The sequence below is a fragment of the Diadema setosum genome, chromosome 18 (assembly GCF_964275005.1).
Source record: "Diadema setosum chromosome 18, eeDiaSeto1, whole genome shotgun sequence".
Classification (NCBI taxonomy): domain Eukaryota; kingdom Metazoa; phylum Echinodermata; class Echinoidea; order Diadematoida; family Diadematidae; genus Diadema; species Diadema setosum.
Genome location: NC_092702.1, coordinates 31,318,683 through 31,330,208, shown reverse-complemented (window position 1 = coordinate 31,330,208; position 11,526 = coordinate 31,318,683).

Below are 11,526 nucleotides of genomic sequence, written 5' to 3'. Positions count from 1 at the left end.
AAGAGACTGTACATACGTGTATCTGACTATCATAATCTAGAAATCTAGAAACGTTCTATTACAAGTTTTAGTAACTCAGTCAGCGGCAACTTTGCCACTGTTCTGTTGACAGAAGTATGACTTAAAGGACAAATCCACCTTCATATACATGTGGATTGAGTGAATGCAGCAATATTAGTAGAACGCATCAGCTAAAGTTGGGAGAAAATCGGACAATCCGGTCAAAAGTTATGAATTTTTAAAGTATCTGCATAGTCACTGCTGGATGAGGAGACTACTTATCACAGTGTATGATGTCACATGCGTACAACGACAAGGAAAACATAAAGAGAATTTCATAAAATTTACTTTTTGAAGAAAGTGCATTATTTCTTTGACTCGTCACTGACGTATGTTAAGGGAAATATTATTCCCCCTCGCCTTCTGAAAGAGGGAAGTCAAGCGTTCTTTTACGATGCGAGAAAAGTGAAAATATATTGAATTTTCTTTATATTTTCTTTATATCGTTGTACACATGTGACATCACAAGCTGAAGTAGTTTTCCCATCCAACAGTGACTAAGTAGTAGCTTCAAAAATTCATAACTTATAAACAGATTGCCCGATTTTCCTCAAACTTTTGCTAATGTGTTCATTAATATTGCTGTATTCACTGAATCCACATGTCTATGAAGGTGAACTTGTCCTTTAACAGCCTTGTCCATGTATATTTCTTTTCTTCTTGTTCTTCTTTTTTTTTTTCGTGCCCACAACTCAGGTCTTCGAGAGGTCCCTACACTTACACACACACACACATGCATGTCCATTGTGAAATTTCCAAATATAGGGCCTACTTGTGTACAATAAATTCAGCTTTGATGGATGATAACCATAGAGCTGACAGCTCTCTATGATAACGCAATCATGTACTACTGGCTCCCATCAGAGGGCGCTATACTGTCTTCATTATTAGTGTCCCTGTATTGAATAGGGCTCACACGGGTAAATAATTCCCCAAAGAGACGTGTGTTAAAATTCAAATTTCAAAAAATTCTGTAAAATAGCTGGAAGAAATGAGCTGTTTCATCTTTACTAACCTGGATAAGTGAGCTATACCCTGTCATCCATTAATTTCCAAGGCAGGTTCTTCAACTCAAACTCTGTCCAAGGGTCTGCAAAGCCAGACTACGAGTTCTTTTCACTCAAAAAATCACCTATATTTTCTTAACACGCACCCAATGAAATATAGTCCCTTCAAATTCCATGAGAACAGCTTTGATCTTCAAACCAAAATGCAGTTTGTAGAGGAATTCATACTCAATATCTACAGCTTTTCAGTTTTATGCCAAACTGCAGTAATGATTTTTAATTATTTTTTTCTTCATTTATTTTGGTATCTTTGGTACGAATTTGTGAAGGGGTCTGGGACATTTATATAATATTTAAACTTTAGTCCACCCTCCGTTCTCCCCACCCTCCGTTCTCCTTGTCTAAACTTGTACCTTTCTACATGTTCTACCAGCAACTTTAACCTGTAGTAGTAATAATGATCAATAAGGAGACCTTTCTTTAAACTGTCGGTTTTACCAGGGAGTTTTCATACAAACTCTTTGGTTATGCCGTAGATAAGACGTGGGGAGTGTCGACGACGTTGGCTGTCCAACAGTCCAAGCGTTAGCTAAAAAAGGAACTACGACGGAGTCAGTCTGACTGCTGCGAGTGAGTTGTCTGCTGCCATCTACAGTTTCGGTCCACTGTCTGCAGCTTTTGCCCTCGTCCTCTTTTTCTCTCGCCCATACATTTTAACTTTTACAGATTTTCCCGCATCTTGGATTTGGGATTCAACAGATATAGACGTACGGTCTTTAAATGATTATGAGACAACGGCTTTCATCAGACGCAACCATCAATCTAATCATAAATGTTGGCACTTATATCATAATCTTTGTCATCTTCGGGGAAAACCCTCTTTTGTAGATGCTACATGCGTATCCGGGCAATTACAGTACCCTAGAGGGAAATTACCCCCCCCCCCCCCCGCTAAATACTGGTTAGTGGTAAGGTTAGAGTAAAGATTAGGGTTAGGGTTAGGGTTTGATTTAGGGTTAGGAGTTTGAGTCAGGGTTAGGATTAGGTTCAGGATTAGGATTAGGGTTATATAGACCCGCTACATGTAATGAGCCTGGTTTTGTTTGGGTACATCAGTTCTTCCGCATCGTGATCGGACAACACAATTACGGGTCCATCTTTGTTGTTGTTGTTGTTGTTGTTGTTGTTGTTGTTGTTGTTTTTAGAGCAGCGTTCACATCAGCTACCATGGATGAAGAAATAAGCAGCGCCTTTCACTGCGTACTATACGCTTGCATAATATTACGTCACATTTACCTGTTATCCTAAATAATTATGATCTAATGCCAGCTTTGAAAACAAACAGACAATCAATCAATCAATCAATCAATCAATCAATCAATCAATCAAACAATCAAACAAACAAAAAAACAAAAAAAACAAACAAAACAAACAAACAAACAAACACGTATTCTTCCCCTGAATTAGAAAAAGAGAGAAGAAGGTAAATTGGACCTATGGCATTTCCATTTTAGGTCGATTATATTAATTTTGTGCTTATAAAGACGAACTTTTCTATACAGGATAAGGACTGATTACAGATTCTCGATGATTTCAGATTTAATACTTCTAATTAAAATGACACTCAAACTGGTTCATCAATAAGTAAGAAGCGACATAAATATACAAACAAGTCTGAAGTGAAGGCGTGTTAAAAGACATTGATGCATGCATAAAGAAATGGTTTGTTATGAATTTTTAAGTGGCGGTGATATAATTTCACAACTTACGTTATCCGTTTCAGTATAACACCATGGGATAATATTACTCAGTACGTCAGTGATGTTGGATAGCACGATCATACTAGTATAGGATATGTTCGTCAATTCGGTACACTAGCTTGAAATATCTAACACACTATTAGATACATAGTCCCACACATGCCACAGCTGTATTGAATCTATTCCTAAAGTTTAATGTATTGTAGATCATAAAATTCGATGAAGATACGGTACAGAAAGAATATTCTGTCAAAGCAACACGTTGTACACTACTACTAGGTGTTTAAAAAAAGCCATTTCCCCACTTTTGATATTTAATAGCTCAAAACTATATATCAGATGAAGCTGTCATTGATATGAATAATAGCTGAATAGTGTACAATTTAGTTGGAGGTGATTTGAATATGAAAACCTATATAAGTTTCATGAAATCCATGATTAATTTCAGAGCTAGGTTCCAGATTTTGGTCAAATTCTAAACTGCTCTACAAAACCTGAACTTTACACAGGAACCAATGATGTGTATGTGAGTGTGTGTACTTACAATGACCCTGAACAATGGACCTGGATACCACCTGTTCAGAGCTCTGCTCCAAAGCACATGAATGCTTTATTATTCATGATGGATTGCCCTGGGCACTGCTAGTCTGAATTCCTAGCAAAGGGTGAAATGCATGCACATAAAAAAAAGGAGGAAGCACATGTTTCCATGTGCTTACATACACCACATTTCAGAATGAATAAAAGACTAGCTGTGACAGTGGAATTCCTCATGAATAAATAATGGGCATTCCAATCCTGGTCATTGTCCAGGACCATTGTCTGGGTGTCAACTACACGCTCCCATACACATCAATTGACTTCTGTGCAAAGTTAAAGTTTTGTACATATGGTTGGAAATAGAGCAAAATCTGAAACCTACCTGAAAAATAATGTTTAATTTAATGAAACTTAATTATGCTATAATTCTAAAATTGCCTCCAACAAAATTGTACACTATTCAGCTATTGCTTATATCAATGCCAGTGTTATCAGATAAATAGTTTTTGAACTATTAAGGATCAAAAGTGGGAAATGTTTTTTGTAACACCTAGTACATGGATCATAATTTATCGTATTTATCACATGAATATCAGTCGGTCACTCCCCACTGAACAAGACAGAAGTGAACAGCATTCCCCTTGGGACCATGTGTAACACAGCAACACACATACACACACACGCACACACACACACACGCACACACACACACAAAAAAAAAAAAAAAACATTACATTTTCTGCTCATTTACATTTTCTGTCTCCCCTCTCTCTTAACTATGATGTGCATGGTATGTGTTCCCAGAGAGTTTATCATTGATATAAAAAAGTTGTGGATAACATAGGATCAAGAGTTTAACGACAAGTTGAAAAAGTATAATTGTAGTTTTTTATATTACTATTTTCAGAAACGGTTCAAAAATTTTTATGATGTTACGTTTCAGTGTTTTGGTGTTGTATATTAGTGAGATTAAATTTTGGTGCAAATGTGCAATAATATAACACAGAGTGTTGGTTACACAGAAACAATAGTGTATATGTTAGATATACGAGAGTACAGGAATGAGAGTTAGAAGAGAGAGGGGGGGGGGGGAGGGAGAAAGAGAGAGAGGGGGGGAGAAAGAGAGAGAGATATGTGCAAATATCAGACGCTATTTTCGTATATACAATATAGTGTACATGTATTATAATAATGCGAATATAGTATTTTATTTATTGATTGATTGATTTGATGTAATGCGCTGTGTATAGATTGAATGTATTCTGATATTGGAGTGTATGTTTAGGAAGAGAAGATTGTGAGAAAATATTTTTTTGAATCAAACTGATTATCTCTGTCGTGTAAAAATGAATTAAGTTTATGTTTCTGTTTTGTATTATACGTTGATCTCATTGTGCTATGGCTCAGGAATAAGATTGACCCTTTGTTTTTTTTTCTCATTGCTACAATGTATTTTGTGAGTATTTTTAATGTATTCATGGCCATTTGTTAACAATGTCTGTAATTCAGCCTCCGGGCTGGGATAGATATTGATGAATAAAATGCCTTTTCAATTCAATTCAATTCAATTCAATTCAATTCAATTCAAAATTTTTTGGTGTACGTATCTTCATACAACGTGATAAGTTTACCTGTTGACGATCTCGCATTATCATCACGAGTGTTGATGTGAATTTCCTTGCATTTCCCTGTCTAATTCCCATACCCCTTCTTCTCCCCCACCCCTTTCTTTCTATCTCTCCTTCTATTATACATGTTCTATGATACGTCCATTATTCCCCGCTCCACTCAAATGATATTTGCAATAGTCCTCACTCTTTCCAGAAATAGCTCTTAACTATTTGGCCTTTAAACGCAGTAAAAATTGTGTCAATGTGTTAGTGTATAAGTTTGTTCTAAACATTTTATAGAGTCCTATTTATTCATTGTCTTCCCGTCATTCTAACTACTCATCTCAAATGAAGTGGAAACTGATTTCAATGTGTTCTGTTGAATTATGTTTTGTTTTAAATGTGGGATACGACAAAGTACAGCCAATTTTCTTTACAATGCCCCTCATACAATCATTCTGTCGAAATATTGTGAAAGAAGAAAAGATATATTGATGTAACAATAAGCTGAAAGCATATAAATCGTGGTGTGATATGTTATTCGTATCGTGATCTTTAGCTTAAGAATACGTCTTGTTCAGAGACTAGTTCTGAGATTTATCATTTTTTTATTTCAAAGATCTTACTTTCAAGGGTTATCAACCTTTACTCTTGTGTAAGATAACGTCAATCACCACACGTGTCATGCCAGCATGGATTTCGTCGAGGAATGTTTCTTTAGAACACGCTAACAAGTACTTTACTTGCAGCGGTATTGCTGGTGGGTGATGGTATTGTAAGTGTCTTTTCAGTTCCTTCCATATGTTGCCTGCACAGTCTCCCGCGTCATGATTTTTTTTTTTTCTTTTCGCATACTCGTATGACAGATGACTTATGTCGTATGATGGGTCGAGCACACCATCGTCCTATTCTTGGCACTACACAAACACCCAGGAATCCCATTAATATTGTGTTTGCCAACAAAACCATTCCTCGCACCAACAATAACAATTACATTATAAATTACCTGTCGTTCGAATAATGTCGTGTATCTATTCACAGCCAAGATAGTGTAGACTCGAGTTTTTCACGGTGAAATCTTGCGTGGATATGACATACTTAAACCCCCAAAATGACGATAAAGTCGTTCTAGTATAGCGATTCTCCCCTAGACAGAAAATAAACAGAGGGCAAATTTCATCAAGCTAAAAATTCTTTGACAGTGTTTTGAGGTACTATACTTCTTTTAGGTTCTTGGAAAATCATATCTTGCGGCATAAATCCATTGATAATATATTATAGATACTGATAATCCATGGTTTCAGACCTCAACATTGTCCTGTCCTGTGTGACGGCAATTTGTGGTCAAATAAATATTGCTACTGGATAAATAGAGTGTTTTGCTTGAGCTACGAGGGTCTATAGTTTTGTCTAGTAATCACATCCATCGTCTTCCAACATTACGCTCCACTTAACGATGAATAAGTGGCATTTCATTTTGTATTACAAGCATTTTACTTGCTCTTCCCCCTCTCTCTATCTCTCTGTTTCTTCGGAATTAGACTTTCTTAAACTCGTTTGGCAAATTTTGCTTACTAATTTTGTTTGTGACCAAGCTGACATTGTACCTTAGTGTATATTCGGCGCTGTTCGGTATTGAATAATTATAGACAATTTGTCGTAACCAAGCTAACATTGTACCTTGCCTTCGGTATAGAAAGGACAATATGAGTCACAGGGCGGATGAAAGGTTTGTCCATGTGTATTAAATATAACTTTGCTCATCGGTTAATGAGGTTGAAGCTAATGCTTATCCCAAGTTGAGAACTTACAAAATAATAGTTTCTTAACATACCACACACGAAAGCGAAGGTACCTCGCATTATGTACATACATGAAAGAAATCACCATAATATATCTCAAGCAGTCAGTTAAAGCTGAAACTATATACACGAAGTAGCGCAAACGTTCCACTATGGTGACTTGTTTCGATTCATGATGCCCTCAACATCAATATGTGGCCAAGAGTGAATATCTAAATTCATGTCATGTTACCCTAGACTGAGCTGCTTGTTTCCATGTTACTGATATGATGATTAACAAAACACATTCCAGGGAAGCATGCAAGGGTAAGGTGCAGTCCAATGGCGTGTTAATCACTATGATCGATGAGTACTTAAGCATTGATTGATAGATGATGTCACTGGCAGAATCTTGGTACGGAAGGATTTTTGTGGGCGTATAATTTATATCTAAGTAATCTGAAGAAAAATAGTCGAAATGATATGATAAAATATATGAAACATAGTATTTACATATTCTTTTGGTCACATAAGTGATGACCAGGGTATTATGAATCGATACAAGTTACTGGTAACATGCATTTGCACTAGCATTGCGTTTGTTAATTGTTAAATACATTTTGTATGAAGAAGATCCATTTTTTTCGGGGGGGGGGGGGTTGTCAATATGAATCAGTTGTTGTGTAAAGTGTCAGTTTGTTTTATTTCTCTTCTTTATGTCTCCCTGTGAAGTTGTAAAGCTGTAAAGTTTGATGTAAACCAAATATGGTTAGTCTTCGGACTTTTATTTGGTGATTTTTAATAAAACCGAAATTGAATTGAATTGAATTGAATTCATACAGCAGTTGTCCTTTGTGGCCTAAACTGCAACACTTCATTAAAAAAAAAAAAAAACCACCTTGAATTGCAACTGATTGCTATATAAATGCTAAGTTGACGACAGTCTTATTAATAACAACGCAATTAACATGATACGTTTTAAATGTGTTCACAAGCACACACACACACACATCCACACGCACCCTCACACACACACACACACACACACACCTGCATACAAACACACACATACACACGCACACACACACACACACACACACACACACACACACACACACACAATGATCCACCAAAATGTTCACTTTACAAGGCAAAAGGTGGTTCAGTTAAGATTTGAATCCATACTAGTACTCGTGATGCCACTGTTTGAAATGATGTCTGTCTGCGGACACAGTATATCCTTATGGTTTCGAAGGGTTCGCCAAAGGGTTAGCGAAAAAAAAAGTCCGTCATAGTTCCTCCTCGACAGGGCCCTAGACAGGGATAATAATCATGGATGGTAGCGTTAATGATGTGTTGAGATGCCGATGTATGCCGGCGCTTCAAAAGGGTGCTACCTATGAAATTAGCACGACACGATGTCTAGAAATTCGTTTCACACATAGTTTGAAGGAACGACATAATATTATTGAAAGAAGGATCGCTTACTAAACACTCTCATTAACAAACTGGACAGAGACGCTAGTTCTTCATTTTGAATAAAAAAAGAAGAAATAAAATAACACTGTCTCAAAAATATGCAAAAAAGGAGAGAATCAAAATAGGCTATGAACAAGGAAAACTCACACACAAACAAACACACACACACACATACACACACGGGTACGAATAGTTTTAAGGACTAATGATGGTTTTATATCTAACGCCGAAGTGACGTTAATAAAGCTGCATGATGATATGGAAATCTGTAAAAGGTCCTGGCTTAAACATTAGTATAGCGTAAGGTGTGTGTGAGTGTGTGTATGTGTTCGTTAGGGAAACTGGTAATTGGCTCTTGCTGTAAAGTGTTTTTCTGTGGGTTAAGTAAAAAAAAAAGAAAAAAAGGACACATTCTTGGGAACACACAAACACACATGCGTCAAATCATGTATGCCTTTGATGATATAGAAAACTTGGGTGTGTGTTTATGTATGAAAATACGTAGAGCCTGTATGCATGTGTGTGTATAAGTATGTTTGAATGTGTGCCTGTGTCATGTACGTATGTATGCAGGTGTGTATACACATAAAGGTGTGTGTGTGTGTGTGTGTGTGTGCGTGCGTGCGTGTGTGTGTGTGTGTGAATGTGTGTGTGTGTTTGTATGTAAGTATGTATGAAAGTGTAATTACGCAGGTACAAAAGTCGCCCTTCTTCAGGACCTCAGGCAATGAAAAGTTATTTCAGTACTTGCATCACTGACAATATCCAGTTTGAATCTTGCATGCTGCAATGTCTGGAAAGAAGGATGATGGCGATGATGAAAAGCATAAAAATATAGCGCCATTTTTGTCTGCAAAGGTGAATTCAAAGGCGCCCGTCTCCCACAATATGTCACACATCATTCACAAAATTGCAGGAAAAAAAGATAGATTGTCATGGTTCGTGTGCTTTATCTTCTGTAATTGTAATTTCAGAGTGAAGAGTAAAGGATGTACGCAAAGCTATACACAATATACCAGTTATTGAACTGTTGTTCCCGACCAGTGTTTTTATTCATTCTTTTTTTTCGGAACAAGTAAAGGTCCTGTTCACCTTTGGGAACAGTGATCTAAAAATGTTCAAGGTATCACGTTTGATGCATACGTGTATGTCTGTTGTATCACAAAACATCCTACCATACAAGATTTTCGCAATAAAGCCTGAAATATAAGGAAATATCAGCATTTTTCTTAATAAACCATAACTGTAGACGGTTTAGTCGGGAAACATTTTTATTATAACTATTGTTCACATTTTGTGTATTTAACAATACTCAACATTAATCATACGGATTCCAATTTTTACAGTGGTTGTTTCTATCTCTAACTCACATTTTAGAACTATTTTAAAGCACTAATGCTGGGTTTTTGTTTCATCTGCAAATGGTAAATTATGCCTTTAATGTTGGGAAGAAGAGCAGTGGTAATTTAACACTACTACAACGGGAACGGTTCGGTTTGGCGCCAACACCCATCGCTCCGCTCATGTCATTAGGACAGCTCCGGTTGGCCTGCCCAAGACCCCGTCTGATCATGGCGGAGAAAGCACGGCCTTGGAATCCAAAACGGGTTGAGGTCAGTTATTACCTCAGTTAGGTATGGGCAGCCGGGTGAGGGTCCCAAAAAGATACCTGAAGCGGAACTATATCTTGCGCACTCTGCGACACCACGGCTGAAAAAGGTTAATGACTTGACGGTTCCCACTGACGATATTGTGAATCAACTCGGGGTACATCAGCCCCCCTCTCGCACTGTCTTCATTCTCTGCTCCATTGAGCGCTGAATTATTTATGATCTCGCAACGTGATTCAAACGTCATTACATATCCAGCCTTCACCTCCACACTGACCCAAGACCGTGGTCGTTAGTTTAAGTCCACTCATGATACTTCATGTAGCAGATATTATTTTAGATGATTTTCTGCATGGTGCTATGAACATCATTGTGAAATTGGGCATCAGCATTCCACTTCTGTCGCCACGTATTCTTCTGTTATAGGGACACAATCCCGGTCTCGTTGATCGAAATGTAACATTCATGATTTGAATGGTAATGCAGATTCTCTAGATTAATGTTCATATCTTTTTTTTTTTTCCTGACAAAGTAACCTTCCGCCTTGTGATGAGGTATGTGTGTGTGTGTCTGTGTATGTGTGAGCAAGAGAGAGGTGGAGAAACCCCCAGATTATTCGTAGATCCAATGTCAGCCTGTCCCTCTATCACAATGATATTCTAAGCTTGTTATGTGTTATCTACACATCTAAATATATCATATTATATATATGTATATATATATATATATATATATATATATATATATATATATATATATATATATATATAATGTTAATCTATTCATTTATACTATGCGCACTAGCGCACACATGCAGACAGACAGACAGACACACACACACACACACACACACATACACGATAAGCGTTCTGGTAACTCGAAAGCTCATGTATGAATGTGATTTAGGAAATAGAAGGAAAACCGAGAGGAACGCTTTCTTTATCGTCGCTTGCTGGGGATAGAATTAATCCAGGACTGGTCTAATAGACCCATGAGAATGAGTACGGGCAATCGTTCCCTTTACACTGGTAGTAGCTGACACTGTAATGTACATGATGGGAAACTGCTATGAGGAAATGATTACCTCAGTTTGAGCTCATTGTGTTTTCTTTCCTGGAGTTTATCAACAACAAAAAATGTCACAACACTCGAGACGTAACTATATGTATGGTAAACATAACAAAGCGATCATGCAGGCAAATGTAAAATTTCTTATCAGTATAACATCACTTACCCATTCCTTTTGCATGATATGCATAATATGCAAAATATGCAAAATAGGCAAAATATGCAAAACATGCAAAATGTGCATAATATTTTTCGATGAAATCAAACACGGTGTATGCTTTCTCTCGGTTTTGTAATGAAACATACAATAACAACAACAACAACTTTGTAATGATAACTATTAATCATAAACGAATGTAATGTTTATAGGATGCCCGATCGTATATACGTAGGGTCCTCTTAATCAGGTTGAGAGTTAATGCAACTGTATCCGGAGGATATGACGCCCAGGACGGGGTCCAGGAGTCCTATTGTGACAACAGATATGAATTTATTAATGTCTCAATGTCGAACCATCAGAATTAAATGGAGCCATCGAAAATCGTTAATTTCATGCGTTATCATGTCCAGGGTGATTAAGTCCATGACCCTGTCTCGGATTTAAGGAATCT